The 15117-nt window shown below is 34.9% G+C and overlaps 1 long non-coding RNA gene across 1 annotated transcript in view; it reads left to right on the top strand.

The window, feature by feature from the left end:
• Positions 1-14909, top strand: part of LOC112653640 (uncharacterized) — a 35132-nt gene extending 20223 nt beyond the window's left edge. Inside the window, exons 5-7 of the long non-coding RNA XR_007409718.1 lie at positions 11442-11490; positions 12958-13121; positions 13874-14909. This is a non-coding gene — a long non-coding RNA (uncharacterized LOC112653640). The remainder of the gene's footprint in view (positions 1-11441; positions 11491-12957; positions 13122-13873) is intronic.
• The last annotated feature ends 208 nt before the right edge of the window (positions 14910-15117 follow it).

Below are 15117 nucleotides of genomic sequence, written 5' to 3'. Positions count from 1 at the left end.
CACAGAATCCTTATTCTCATAGCTTTGTCTTAGCCTCTCTTAACATTATTTTGTTTTTCCTTGCATGTATCAGACCTTAATTTCAAAGTCATCTCAAAAAAAGTCTCTGCTTTATCTAGAGATTTACACAGGCTCCCCGCCGCCCCCAACTGTCCTCTGGTTCCATGTCTAGAATGCTGTCCTTTCCCATCTTGAGTAGCTGAATTCTTAACTCATCCCTTCTCTCCTAAGCTGTGGTCCTCTGAGAGGTCAGAGTAGCAGGGACTTAGACTATTTTTCAGTAAGAGAGTCATTAAGACCAAAATGTGGAAAAGGTCAACATGGCAATCAAGTATTGTCGAAATGTAAGTTAGAATCAGGGAGGGAAGGTTAACAATAACTTAATTCTCATTACTACTATCTGTAGTCTTCTCCCAATGCCAAGATCCTGAGAATTTGCAAAGAAAAAGAAGAAGCAGAAGATAGCTGATATGTGTCTTGTCCTTTGCCATTTTAAAAATTCATAATACCATGATAAAGCCAGATGCCTCTGTGCCCTGTGTAACGTGGAGACTCGAAAAGGTGTAGGTACTGGATACCAGCTAGAATTGCCTCTTCTCTCACCTGGTCACCAGGGGCTCTAAGGGACAGTGGCAAAATTGCCTCCAGACACATACAGAGAAAATCTAACGTGACGATGTCGTATCAAATAATAGGAAAACGTTACACAATGTGTGGACACAATATTATGCTTTGGGAAATTAATACGTGTTGTGGCTGACTCAGAAGAATGTAATTCAAAATGTGGGTAGGAGAAGTCAGGCCACGAAGAACCCTGTCAGCCAGTGTAAAATTCAGGTTTATATCTTAAAGGTAATTTTAAAAATTTGCTTAATAGTAAGTGGTTCTCATACTTCATGCTTATTACAGAGTGTCTATAATATTCTGACAACAAATATTTGCTTAGTACCTGCTACATGGAAGTCATTGAAATGCTTCCTTTTCTAAGAATTCCTTGATCCCTCAAATAAAATTTAAACTCTGCCTCTTCCAAATCCTTATAGCTTTTTCCTTTAGATTTCAACCTTTTATTGGGTAATATATTTTTAAATATAAATGTGACTGTTAACTTCTAGCTCTCTGTCAAAAATTTACAACAGACACAAAATCAGCTTTTCTCCTTATCGTTGCTTTTGCAGTTAAAATACTTTGTAGAACAAGACTGTTTGTAAGAGGAGTCCATTCTGGGGTAGCGTTGTATTGAAGTTTGTCACAACTGAGAAGCAGCTTTAATTAGGAGGTCGAAGCGAACCTTAACCTTTGATGTTCTCTGTACTTTAGATCATAAAGGGGACAGGATACAGTATTAAGTCTCCAAATTCCGAACTTCTGGAGCCGTCTCAGGAAGCCCTGCTAAGGCTTAACTCTTCATTTCCTAGCCTTTGACTGAGAAGGGAACAAATGCACTTGAGATCAGTGACCACGGGCAGATTATATGAGTAGGTGTGCTGTCAACTTGTCCTCAGTCAGTACTTAGTTGCTCTCACTAAATTCATTTGTCGGTGATGTTGCTATCCACATGGGCAGGGAGTTCAGAGAAGCCATGATTTTAACCCTGGAGATGACAAGATTGGCAGTAAAGGATTACTATGAAGTGAAGCAAGCTTACACGCTATCCAATTAACTTTAGAACTTTTGTGTGCACTCACAACTGAAAGAAAACTTGTTTCATCACTGAGGAAGGAAGTCTTTCTGGAAATAATTGCTATAGCATCCAATTACTTTTGAAACCTGAATTAGTAAACCAGAGGTATCTCAATCAACTAGATGCCGCATAGCGCAAGCCACACTTCCTGAGTGGTCTGCAGTGGCAATGAATATTAATTTTCATCATTCTTTGAAATTAAAGAAGAGGAATAAAGATTCCAGATCACTGTTTCCTGAAGCTTGCTTGGTCCACGGACAGTTTTGCATCAGAATCATGTGTGCTTTATTCACTTATTTAATTGTTAGTAATTTTTCTTTTATTCATTCATGCGTTATTTATAAGGTATTTATCATGTGCCAAATGCTGTTTAATGTTCGGGGACTGCACTGGTACCTAAGAAAGTCTCTTCTCTTGCTCTTAGACATTAGAAAAGAAATTATCCTGGGCCCTTCTCAGACCCATCACGTAAGAATATCTGGTGATCAGGCCTTCTGAGGTTTTGTCCTTGATGTCTAGGGAACATTGCTGACAAAGAGAAGCTGTCCACAGTTAACCATTTCTAGGCTCAGTACAACTTGAGACAACTTTTACAAATGTATAAATCAACCAAACTGCATATTTGAAATAAAGAGTTCTTTTTATGTATTTATAAGTACACACACACACACACACACCTCCAGTTTTCCCACCAACTCGGGAGGCTGAAGATACAGATGGCAAACTTAAACATTTCTATTTGGACATGTTTCTGTGAGTACTACGTAACTCTTCGACTGATTTATTCAAGCCTGTCCAACTTCTCTGTGATTTCCAAATTTGATTGCTTCTTTCATTCTATTTTTTTCCCTCTACCATCTTTTATATATATTTAAAAATATATATATATTGTTATATATGCCGGATATGATCTGTTGTTTCCTCTGCTTCATCAATGACATTAATGTTTTTCAGATTGTAAATTTACTACTAATGTCGGTCTTGTGGTGATTCCACACTGCTCTTTTGTCCACTTTGAACTATAATTTAAGCCCTGACTTCTTTCATGTATTCTGACTGGATTCTTCTTCCCTTGTAGATTTTCTGATTATTTTTTTGGAAATGTCATTTTTGAGTGGGAAGGAGATCAATATCTTAACTATACTTTCTTTTTTTTCAATGTGTCACCTGCTCATGTTGGAAGGCCTAGGCCCCACACAGCCAATAAAGTTAGCAAAGTCACTGCCCCAAAGATAAAGTGAGACTAATTTGCTTTGGCAGCCAACATACCCCAAGAGATTTGGGAGCCCAGCCAACCTGAACTTGGAAGCAGTGATGAAGCTGTCGACTGCCCGAGACTCTTTTCGTTCTGATTCAGTGCGAAAAGGGTGGCACAGTACAAAGTGGTACCCAACTAGATTCAATGAGGCTGGGAGTTCATCCCAGATATTGTATCATCAACCAGGCCATGATTAAGACAGGAAATAATGTAGAATAAGAAAATGTATCTCTGACAGAAAACATTTTAGGGTATTAAATATGTTAATTGTACAGCAGTATTTTTATGAGAGAAAGCTACAAATATTTTTCTAAGTATAATTTCAGTGACTTTATTTAGTTACGTTTCATGCCCCAGTATCCTTGTGTTTTGCTGAAATACATTTAAAGAACACAGTTGAGATTTCAGCTGTTTAGTTGGATGCTTTCAGTTGAATTTTTTTTCTATGAATTACCTTGAAGTACCTCCCCAAAGAACATATCCAGGATGTTCTTAATTAACTTCAGAGTAGGTATGAGCTGTTAGCAATTTCTCAGTGTCAGAATCAAATACAGTCACTTTCACTGAACCATTTCATACATGGAAATCCATAGAAAAGTAAATCATGTAGCCATTAAAAGCATCCTGAGCCCCAAACAAGAAAATAGGCAAGTTATGACAAAAATGAGCAAGATAGTAATTAATATACAGGTAATAATTAACATGCAGAGTTTTAATAACTCCTTCATTGAATTTACTATATGAAACTTATTTATAGCCCTGGAAAGTGATATGGGCCCACCTTCAGGTTTTCAATTATTAAATTGGAAGACTTGGTTTAGAATTTTGTAGGAATTAGTAGAATGTACCTAGTATAAAGCTATTGTAAAGATACTTAGAAAATTATTTATTATCTTGAAGGCTTTTTGTGATAGATTAATCTGTATATTATGCAAGATGCCGTAGTTTGTTTGACATTCAGGTATTCCTTTGAAGCCAAGCCAAGATAATGAAGTACTTATATTCTTAGTCCTAATTTCTCCCACCATTTATTTCTGTCATCCTGCTGCTTGGCAGCTGCAAACCTAGCTCTTACCTCTAGGCAAACAGTCAAGCAAGCATCTCTCCCGAACTAATGGCCATGTGGCTCCTTGGATTAATTGGCAAGTCAATGGTGCAGCCTGTATGTTGTTTCCCCAGGAGACCTGGTACTTCACATCAGCAACTTTTTGATTTTAGTTTGGCCTTAAGTTTGCTCCCAATCTTAACCCTTTCTAGGCCACTTTTATTCCAATGGATGGCTATAGTAAGTATACAGCTCTTATGATAGGGGATATATCTTTCAAAAAGACTGTAGGAAAGTGGGAAAGAACAACTGATTAAATTGCAAAGTAAGTAAACCTTCTTTGGAAGATAAATGTTTCTTTTTAAAATCAACTTTTTATGTGACCTATACTGTGCAGAAAGAACTTTTGAAGGATCCTAAGACAAACCATTTTTGATGACATTTGCTGGATAGTTTTTCTTGGAATTATTATTTAAATTCTTTCCTTTATATGTAATCACCCTTAGGCAGAAGAGGTTGAAAATTGGAACTTCTTGTTCTGATGGGACCACAAACTTTCTAAATGAATTTGAGAATATTGCATGAAGTATGCTTTCTTCTGCATAGAATTAATTTTGATGAAGTAAGATATTTTCTGATTTTAAAATTCTGGATATATTTTTAAAAATTCAGCCAGTGATTCTAAATTTATTATCTAGAAATTGAAACAGACCTCAGTTACCTCTAATTAGTTTGTCTGCTTAACAAAAATAATTTTGTCAGACTCAGGTGTTCTTTATTTTTTATTCCAATCACTACTGGAATTGAATGTTTCAGAAGGAAACAGCAAAGGCTAATTCTGCTTAGAAATTATTCTCTTAAAATGACCCAGTGCTCCAGACCAGTGTTGTCTACTGGAAACAGAGATTGGGCCACATAACTTTATTTTAAATAACTTGAAATTTTCTAATACTCATGTTTAAAAACAAAAAGGGGGCAGATAAAATTAACTTTAGCAATATATTTTAAGCCAGTATATCCAACATATTATCCTTACAGTATATAGTTAATATTTTAAGATTTATTAATGGTATATTTTACATTTTTCTTGTGTATTTTCCACTTTCAAAAAGTCAGCGAGGCACTAAATTTTTTCCCGTTTTACTAAGAAATAATTGATGTTACATCACTGTGTATGTGTAAGGCACACAGCATAATGGTTTGATTTATATATATTGTGAAATGGTTACTACAATGGGTTTAGTCAACATCTATCATTTTATAGACATAATAAAAAGAAAACAAATTCTCCCTTGGATGGGAACTCTTAGCGAGTTTCCCATGTATAATAAAAGCAATTTCAGCTATAGTCATCATGTTGTGCATTGCATCCCTAGTACTTATTCATTTTATACCTGGAAGTTTAACTTTTTTTTTGAAGTATAACTTTTGTGCCATCTTCCTCCAGTCCCCCCTCCCTGCCTCATACTCACAAGTCTGATCTCATACAGTATTTGTCTTTCTCTGACTTATTTCACTGAGCATAATGCCTTCAAGGTCCATCCACATTGCTGCAAATGATAGGATCTCCTCATTTTTAATGGCTGAATAATGTTCCATTGTATATATACCATAACTGCTTTAGCCATGCCTTCATTGATGGACAATTAGGTTGTTTCCATGTCTTGGCTGTTGTAAATAAGGCTTCTGTGAACATGTGGGTGCAGGTGTCTGTTTAAGATAGTGTTCTTATTTCTTTTGGATATATTCCCAAAGCAGAATCACTGGATTATATGCTGATTCTATTTTTAATTGTTTGAGGAACCCTCATATTTTCCATAGTGGGTGTACCAATTTATAGTCCTCCCAATATGACACAAAAGTTCCCTTTTCTCCACATCCATATTACCATTTATTATCCCTTTGTTTTTGATGATGGCCACTCTAACAGGAATGAAGCAGTATTCCATTGTGGTTTTAATTTGCATTTCTCTAATGACTAGTGCGGTTGAGTATCTTTTCATGTACCTGTTGGCTTTGTGTATACTTTGAAGATATGCCTATTCAGGTCTTTTGTCCTTTTGTTAACTGAATTATTTGTTTTATTGCTATTGAGTTGTATGAGTTATTTATATATTTTGGATATTAACCCTTTATTGGATATACAGTTTACAAATATTTTTTTCCCATTCTGTAGGTTGTTTTCTCTCTTTGCTGATGTTTTGTCTTGCTGAGGCACTAACTTTTTTTCAGAAACACTTAATATGCACTTTTATTCATAAAATTTATAACTGGAAAAGTAGATTCATACCTAAAAATTGTTCTGTACATATTTTAAAAGTTCTTAATTAATTTTGAATTTAATTTTAATTAAATTTAAATTTAATTTAACTTAAAACCTGAGTCCCTTAGTGGTACAGGCCACATTTCAACTGTTCAGTAATCATAGATGGCAAGTGGTACCATATTGTACAGTGTGTATCTAAAGGTAGGCCTAAATCTCACTGGGAGCAAACTTGAAATTTTGAAGACTTCTTAGTTAATAATAACAAAAAATAATTTTACAGGCTGAAAGTGATTTTCCTGTTAAATTCATGAAGTTTAATGATATGTTAAAATAGAAAGTTTTGCCTAGCTTTTATTTATTTTTTTAACCTCAGCTTCTCTACAGATACCAATTACCTGCATGGGAAACAACAATTATAATTCTAGAAATCTTGCTTTTTAGGCAATCTGAGATGCTCAACCTCTTCTTATAAGTAAAAATTCTAAAGCAAGAGGTAGTAACTGTGTAATAGCTTTCTATTTTTGCTGAGATCCTATAACATTGTAGGTTAAAGCATCTCAAGAGCACAGAGAATATCTTCTCCAAACCCAAGAACTTAGATACACTAGAGCATCAGTTTCTTTCTTTCTTTCTTTCTTTCTTTCTTTCTTTCTTTCTTTCTTTCTTTCTTTCTTTTTTTTTTTTTACATCAGTTTCTGAAGTACATACACTATAAATTATCTTTCTAAAGCTCAAGTTTTCTGAGTAAAAATCATTGGAGGAGAAAATTCCTTTAACTTTGAATTGATGCTTAACAAAGAAAGAAATCTGTTTGTTCATTGTGGAAAAAAAAACGTAGCTAGACATCAAGTTTTAGAGCTGAGAGAAAATTAAAGGTCATGTAGTCTACACTGCACATTTTATAAGTAAGCAAAGGAGCCCCAGAGAGGCAAAGTGACTTTTCAAGATCATCAGCTATTTTGTAGCAGATCTTGGACTGGAATCCATGTTTCTTTTTTTTGATTTCCTACTTCAAACTTCTCCCAAAATTTATGAAATTGCATTTGTATAAATATAAGATTGCAAAATTATGATAAACTTGATTCCAAAAGGCCACTGGGCAAGTACATAAAACAAAAGATACTTCTGGTTCTTGCATACTAAAAAGCAGCCCTAAATCTTACCAATAAGATACTTTTATCCTCTCCAATCCTGCAGAAGTGCTTAGGGGCTCAAACAGAAGCCCTAAATAATAAAAATAAAAAATAAAAATAAATAAATAAAATTTTCATAAAATTGCTATAAAATGTTTATAAACAGAAAAAAATGCAAATAATGTCCTTTTGAAAAAAAGTGGAAGTTGAGGATCTGGGTATTTAATAGAGTATAAATAGCTTATAAATAGGGGCACCTAGGTGGCTCAGTCCATTGGGTGGTGCCTTTGGCTCAGGTCATAATCCTGGAGTCCTGGGCTTGAGCCCCTCCATTGGGCTCCCTGCCCAGTGAGGAATCTGTTTTTCCCTCTCCCTCTGCTACTCACCCTGCTTGTGTGCTCACTCTCTCTCTTTCCCTCAAATAAATAAATAAAATCTTTAAGAAAAATAGCCTTTAAGTATAGAGTAGTATGTTGTAACTATTAGTTAATATAAAGTAAGGAAATAAGTTTACATTACCAGAAACATCGTATTTTACCTACAAATAGCAACCTACTTAAAATGCTGAATCATGTTTTTGTTTATTTGTTTGTTTGCTTTTAAATGTGTATAACTGTAACACTGGCATGTTAGCAAAACACGATTCAGAAATTCATAAATATTCAGATTTTTTTAGACTAGTCTTCTGATTGATAATACATGAATCCCCCAAACATTTCAAGTTTGTAAAGAATAAATATTTCAGAATGACCCAAAGTAATATAATTTTTAAAAATTAAAAAGATTATTACCTAAAATATTGACAATTATGGAAGCAGAATGATGAGTACACAAAGTTCATTTACTTATTTTCTCTATTTCTGTATTTTTTATTTTAACATTTTCATGATAACAAGGTAAAATATGAATAAAAGAGATGCCTATTTTTCAGAATGATGGAATTGTAGTACTCAAAATCTTTGTAGAGAAATGTTTAAAAAGAGCTATCAGTAATAAAAGAAAATCGTTTTAAGTATTTCTGTACTCAGTTGAAGTTAAGAATATCCTGGAGTATTATTAGATATATGGTTTTAAAAGAAAGCTCACATACGGGAAGAACCAGGATTGATCTGTCTGAGCAGTAAGAGCTCCTGGGCCTTCACTGGGGTGTCCACTCTGTCCTTAAAGTAGTTTAACTTTTTCAGAATCTCAAATTCATTATTCAAATTCATGAGTTGAGAAAAATAATTGGCTATTCAATTGAGTCAGCCAATGGACTAGCTCATTCTAGATCAATTGCCCTTTCTGGTCCAATCAACTGAAGTCTAAAAACTGAAATTGTCATTGGATATCTGGGACTATCCTCTTCTGAGCAGTAGACAGAGTAAGTTCTTTCTGAAGGTACAGGGAAAGGAGGACATTAAAGATGTTTAAATACTGTTTTTTCTATTAGTATTGCACTATCCTCCATATGTCTTCTGGCCTTCATGTGTCTGCTTTTCCACCAAAAGTTATATAGTCCCTAAGTATATGTATTCCAGAATTTTCAAGAAAACTCTTGTTTGATGCTTGTTTTTTCATGAGCACTTGCAGTTTATCACCATACATCTATCTTCATTTTATTTTTGTACTATGCTAACTTATTACAGTCTGTGTTTTTCCAGGCCACTGTAACTTCAATTGATAAAAAGGTTAAAAAAATTGCAGTGAAGTAGCATTTCAGTTCTTCAGATTTTTAGTGGCAGGACAATTTCAGAGTATAGGGGATAGTACCTATGATTTTCCTGGGCTTTCTTTTTAATATTCTCAAGATAGCTAATGTTACTGTAAGCCTCATCGTCACATGATTGTGTTCATAGATAGAAAATAGGCAGTAGCTTCCCTACAGGCTCTTAAATTTCAGTGGCCATATCCAGGTCATAATTTCATGTCTGAAATGAAGGAATCTCTGTTCACTCTCCAGCTAACACTGAAGTTTGATTAGAAGCTCAGAAGGCAAGAAATATCTTTGGTTTCGACAAGAAATGATGTCTGTTGCTTCATGCCCTTCATTGTAAGGCAGGCACTAAAATTTGGATGAAATTGACTTTACCCCAGTGGCTCTTGATTTGTGGAAGCCAATGGCCCTTTCACGTGTTTCCATGGTGATTAGTTCTATAACCTAGGCTTAAGCCAATTGGCACATGGCATTTCTCTGGCCACAGGAATGCTTTCAGGGCTGGTGTGATCAAAACTAAGCTGACAGCTTTTGTTAGTTCTTCCAGAGTACAGAACCTTCTTTCCTGGAAAGTGCCTCATTTAGAGGACTTCTTTAACCATTTTGTCTCAATAAAGAAACCAAACTTAGGATGACTCTAACTCTACAGAATGCCGAGGAAAGAGAAAAAAAAAATCAGATTCTGTATTGACATTGGTGAGGTGCTGAATCAAACCAGCTGTGAGGGCCACTAGTTAGATGAGCCAATTCAGGCCCTTTTATGTTGGATATTAGTTTGTTTTAGGCTTTCTCTTAATTATTAGGCCTACTTAATATTGCAGGATTTTGATTTGTTATTGTTATGGTTCTTAAAAAATATGTGGATTATAGGAGAAATAAATTGTACTTAGGAAGGACAAATGCTCTAGCAAATCTATTGTAAAGATTGTTTTATTTATTTATTTTTTAAAAGATTTTATGTATTCATTCATGAGAGACAGAGAGAGAGAGAGAGGCAGAGACATAGGCAGAGGGAGAAGCAGGCTCCATGCAGGGAGCCCGATGTGGGACTCGATCCCAGGACTCCAGGATCACGCCCCGAGCCGAAGGCAGACGCTCAACCACTGAGCTACCCAGGCATCCCATAAAGATTGTTTTAAAACCCATCCTTTCTTAAAAAGAAATTTTTACAAATTATTGTAAAATAATTTACAATATTTGGCGATAAATTATTTTATCTTCTTTAGAGCAGGTTAAATAATCTATAGCAAAGACAAGCTTTCTTTTTTTTTTTTTTAAGATTTTATTTGTTTATTCATGAGAGACACAGAGAGAGAGGCAGAGGGAGAAGCAGGCCCCATGCAGGGAGCCCAATGTGGGACTTGATCCCAAGACTCCGGGATCACACCCTGAGCCAAAGGCAGTCACTCAGCCACTGAGCCACTCAGGCATCCCCAAAACCAAGCTATTGCTTGCTTGCTTGCTTGCTTTTTCTGCAAAGCCTTTCCTTTAAGTTTATCAAAGAGAGATTTTGGGCTGGTGTATTTATAAGATTTTCATTAACTAGATAAAGCTGCAGCCTAAACACATTGGTTTTATATACGACCAAAAACTAAGTTTCCTTCTTCGAAGTTTGTAGGTACAGGAATGTGATTGGAATACAGTACATGCTAAATCTTTAATTTAAACTTGACTCACACAAATATGAAAACAGTATATTTGAAATTCAGCCCTTCGTACTATAAAATCCCTAGAAGTTCATTCTGAGATAACTTACAGGAGGTAAAGTATCTCTTCTATGACCTGCATTGTCATTGGAGGCCTGTGGCCTGGGCTCTCCTTCACAACAGCACTCAGCTGCCCCTGTTTCCATCCACCTGCTTTCAGAGGACCAAACTTGCTTTGCATGTTTAAACCCAGTGGCCAAGGACCCTTAGCTCTGCAGGGATTTCTGTCTGGGTTGTGCAATGCCCCAGAGGACACAGAAAGAAACTCACCTTTCTGGTTAGTTTATCTGAACTCAAGAAGTAACCTATAAAATGTATATTTTCTGAATAAATTCACATTCCTTGTTGAAAAATATAAGAACATTCTGGTTGCCTAACTTTCCTATGGAGCTTTCGAATCCGGAGTAGGTGGTACTTGGGTTAGCAACAATATAGTCTCTGACCTTCCAGCGCAGACCTTTCAGTGAACTGCTAATGTCCTTCAGATGCCAATGGGAATAATTTGCGCAATTGGGCCAATACTTTGAGAATCCAAATCATAATAAGGCTTAGAAATTTTTGTAGTATAAAATTTTTATTAATTATTTTATATACATTTGTAAGTTATCTTTGAAAATGTTTAATTCTTCTGCGTGTAATTTTTTTCTCTCCAGGTAACCACACAAAATCATAAACTGCCTTTACCTACATCACTGTTTTCAAGTAAGTTTTATACACACATAGGGGAAATTTTATATGAATGCTAATATCTGAATGTGTTTAATTGAGTTAATGTCCTTATTTTTAATATTTTCTTAGAACGTAATGGGTAGACATATGTGAAGACTGAGTTTAATGAACTAGTACCACCCTGCTGAGTCTTAACCATCAGTACATGTCTGTGCTAGGCCAGGTTTTGTTTCCAGTTTATTTCAATTAAGTGTCTGTAATGTAATTACATGGCACAGGAAGGATCTGTTGATGTTGTGAATTTGATTTTTAATAAGATTACTCTAAACTATGACGTGCCTTTATAACTTTGAAAATTTCTGTTAGATAATTATCTTTCTATTGACTGTTGGGAAACGTCTCATTTCCACAATAACTGGGAAGGATTTCCTTTAAGGTGAGTTACAGTGATGAAGGCAGTAGAATCACTTCTTGGTTTATTAACTACAAACTCTTTCTTGATACATTTGGCACTCTTCTGGCTAAAGGTAATTCCAAGATATCACACATGGAATTTTCATTGACAGTAAAAACTCATTATTTACAAGTTACATTTGCCTTTTTAAATTTTTTTCTCTTGCTGTTTCTTTTTCTATTTTCCACCCACATGTTCTTTTGCATTTTCTCAAGTTTCCAGGATTTTCACTGGGAAATGAGGTTTAAAGTGCTGGTAGTTCTTAATATTCAAGTAGCTGATGAGTCCTTGGCTTTTTGATTTTGAGACATTTCCCTGCAGAGCAGATGTCCTCCTATATGGAGTTTAATGAGTTTTCACTATTCAACAGATATCTTTTTTTTTTTTTTTTTTTTTAAGATTTTGTTTATTTATTTGAGAGAGAGAGAGAGCTTCCATGAGCTGGGTTCAGGAGGAGGAGGGGCAGGCGGGGGCAGTGGAAGAAGGACTGCTGAACAGGGAACCTAACTCAGGGGTCAATCCCAGGACCCTGAGGTCCTGACCTGAGCTGAAGGAGACATTTAACCTGAACCACCATTCTTCCCCAACTGATACTTCTTTGGTTAATATTCTTTCTAATATTGAGTTGTAAAACCTAGTGGCATATGTTGTTAATGAGAAACACCCACATAATAATTTTATATTACTTGTAATAAGTACTATTATTTTAAATATTAAAGAATGCATATAATACTTCATACATACTGATAATATTATCATTGGCTGATATGTTCTTCCTGGAAAATTTTTAAATTAGTTTGTGATAATTATTAATTAAGGTCAAAGTTAAATGACCCCTGAATTGAACCTAGTCTTATAACCTAAACAAACCTAATCAATGGATAATCATGAGGTTAATTTTATCTTACTACAAACTTATGCAAAAACATGAAGAGAATGATTTTCAATTTAGGAAATTTCATCCTTTATATCAGCATCTGGAAAGAATTGGTTTTATTCTTACTTCTTTTTTATTTTTAAAGATTTTATTTATTTATTCATGACAGACACAGACAGAGTGAGAGGCAGAGACACAGGCAGAGGAAGAAGCAGGTTCCATGCAGGGAGCCCGACGTGGGACTCTATCCTGGATCTCCAGGATCACGCCCTGGGCTGAAGGCGATGCTAAACCTCTGAGCCACCCGGGCTGCCCTATTTTTACTTATTTTAGGTAAAGATTTTTTTCTATTTTTTGGTATAAAAATTAATAATTTATTTTTTTCTAGTTCCCTTAACTTTAAATTCTGATCTTCTAAATATAAACAGTACTCAAAAGAGAAAGGGGTGGCATCTAGATAGCTATATATGTTAATATCAAATAAAGTATGAATGGTAAACCAAATTATGAAGAAGATTGTATAAGTTCATTCAATGATGAGCTAGCATAAATTTTCTTTTTTATATACTTAAAATAATTTAAAAATAAAATGGAGTCTAATAAAGCATTTCCATGGCTACTAATAGCATATTCAAAAGTTGAATTGTTTTTTTTTATTGTCTAAAATTTTTAGTAATCTAAAATTGCAGGGCTTTTTTAATAAAGATTTTACTTATTTATTTATTTATTTATTTATTTATTTATTTATTTATTTATTTATGGGAGGCACACACACACAGAGGTAGAGACAAGGGTAGAGGGAGAAGCAGGCTCCCTGCGGGGAGCCTGAGGCAGGACTCGATCCCAGGACCCCAGGATCACAACCTGAGCTGATGGCAGACACTCAACCACTGAGCCACCCAGGTTCCTCTAAAATTGAAGGTTCCTAAATAGGCTCCTAAAATAGGAAATATAATTTGAGACATTTTTAATTTAATTTATTTGTTGACTTTTTTCCACAACATTAATGTCTAGGTAATGGCCTTAAATCCTCTTGCGTTAAATAAGTATACTTCATATGTATCTGTCATCATGACTTCTTTCAGTTTGACAATTGAAGTTGACCTCAGAGTACTGCCCTCCAAGAAACCCTTGGCTGGCTGCAAGACAGACACTAGAACCCTCTGCAGCCTTTATCTTGGACTTTTGAGATTGGAAACTGCCACATTATGTGAACTATGGTAAAGTTATATTCCAACCAGTTTTATTCACCAGGGATCAAGCTGAGACCAAGTGAGTAGCTTGCTATGCCTCTGAAATGAATATCCATCTTGACAAGAGTTGTCTATCTTTTTCTCTTATTTTAATTGATGAACACTTATTGGATCTCTAGAGAATTACAAGTGACTGAGTATAGTTCATAAAGAATGCAGGATTGGTCCACTATATTTTAGCCCTTTAGCTTTGTTTTTCCCCATGGCTTCTAAAATAGGAGTTGAACAGTTAAAACCGTCCAGTTCTCTCAATGAGTAGTTTTTCACGTATAGCACCATACTGATTTTGTTCTTATATGAACCAATGACCTAATCATTGCTTAAATTTATTTGTTAAACACATCATAAAATTAGAATGATTTCATTTCTTAATCCACACTGGGCTGTGGTAGGGGGAAGGCAGTATTTCTCCTGGTATACTGAGTCACCTTTGTAAATCTCAATCCTATAGCTGAATTTTGAAGTGACATTTACCAAGTCTTGCAGTTTTGTAATAGCAATGACAAATATTTTATTTGGAAGAAAAATGTTTTTTTGAAATGTTGTTTTTTATTAGTACTTTTACATGTGTCAAAGTGTCCTAGTTATTTGGTGACCTGTGGCCAGGCACTCATTATTTCATCTTCTTTTTTAGAAGAGAGAAGGCCCCCATCAGCCAAGGGCAATTCTCTGGTGAAAGGGTCAGCTGTGAGCTGTTAGCAGACAACACTTATAGTGCCTGATAGATGGATGCAACTGCCTGGTAAAGGGAATCTGTGTGGAATATCCCAGAGCTTGCAGTAATCAGAAAGAGATATAAAAATATTTCTAAAATTATGAAATGTCATAGGAAGTAGTTCTCAAAAAAAAAAAAAAAAACAAAACTAAATTCACAGGATAAGGAGCTACTCCTCAAAATTTAAATAGTTTTAAGTTAAATCTAAAAGTGCTATTCTATACAATTAGGTAGTCATTAATTTAGTATATCCGGGTCAAATAATGTAAGAATACAGTTTGGATAAGTGTTTGATCAAATGAAAAAAAAATATTTTTATGGAAATCTAATTATTTCATCCTTTAAGATTATCTTCTGAAAG

Source organism: Canis lupus, chromosome 3, assembly GCF_003254725.2.
Source record: "Canis lupus dingo isolate Sandy chromosome 3, ASM325472v2, whole genome shotgun sequence".
Taxonomy (NCBI): domain Eukaryota; kingdom Metazoa; phylum Chordata; class Mammalia; order Carnivora; family Canidae; genus Canis; species Canis lupus.
Note: the sequence above shows the minus strand (reverse complement) of the source record. Positions and strands in the feature narration are given on the sequence as shown.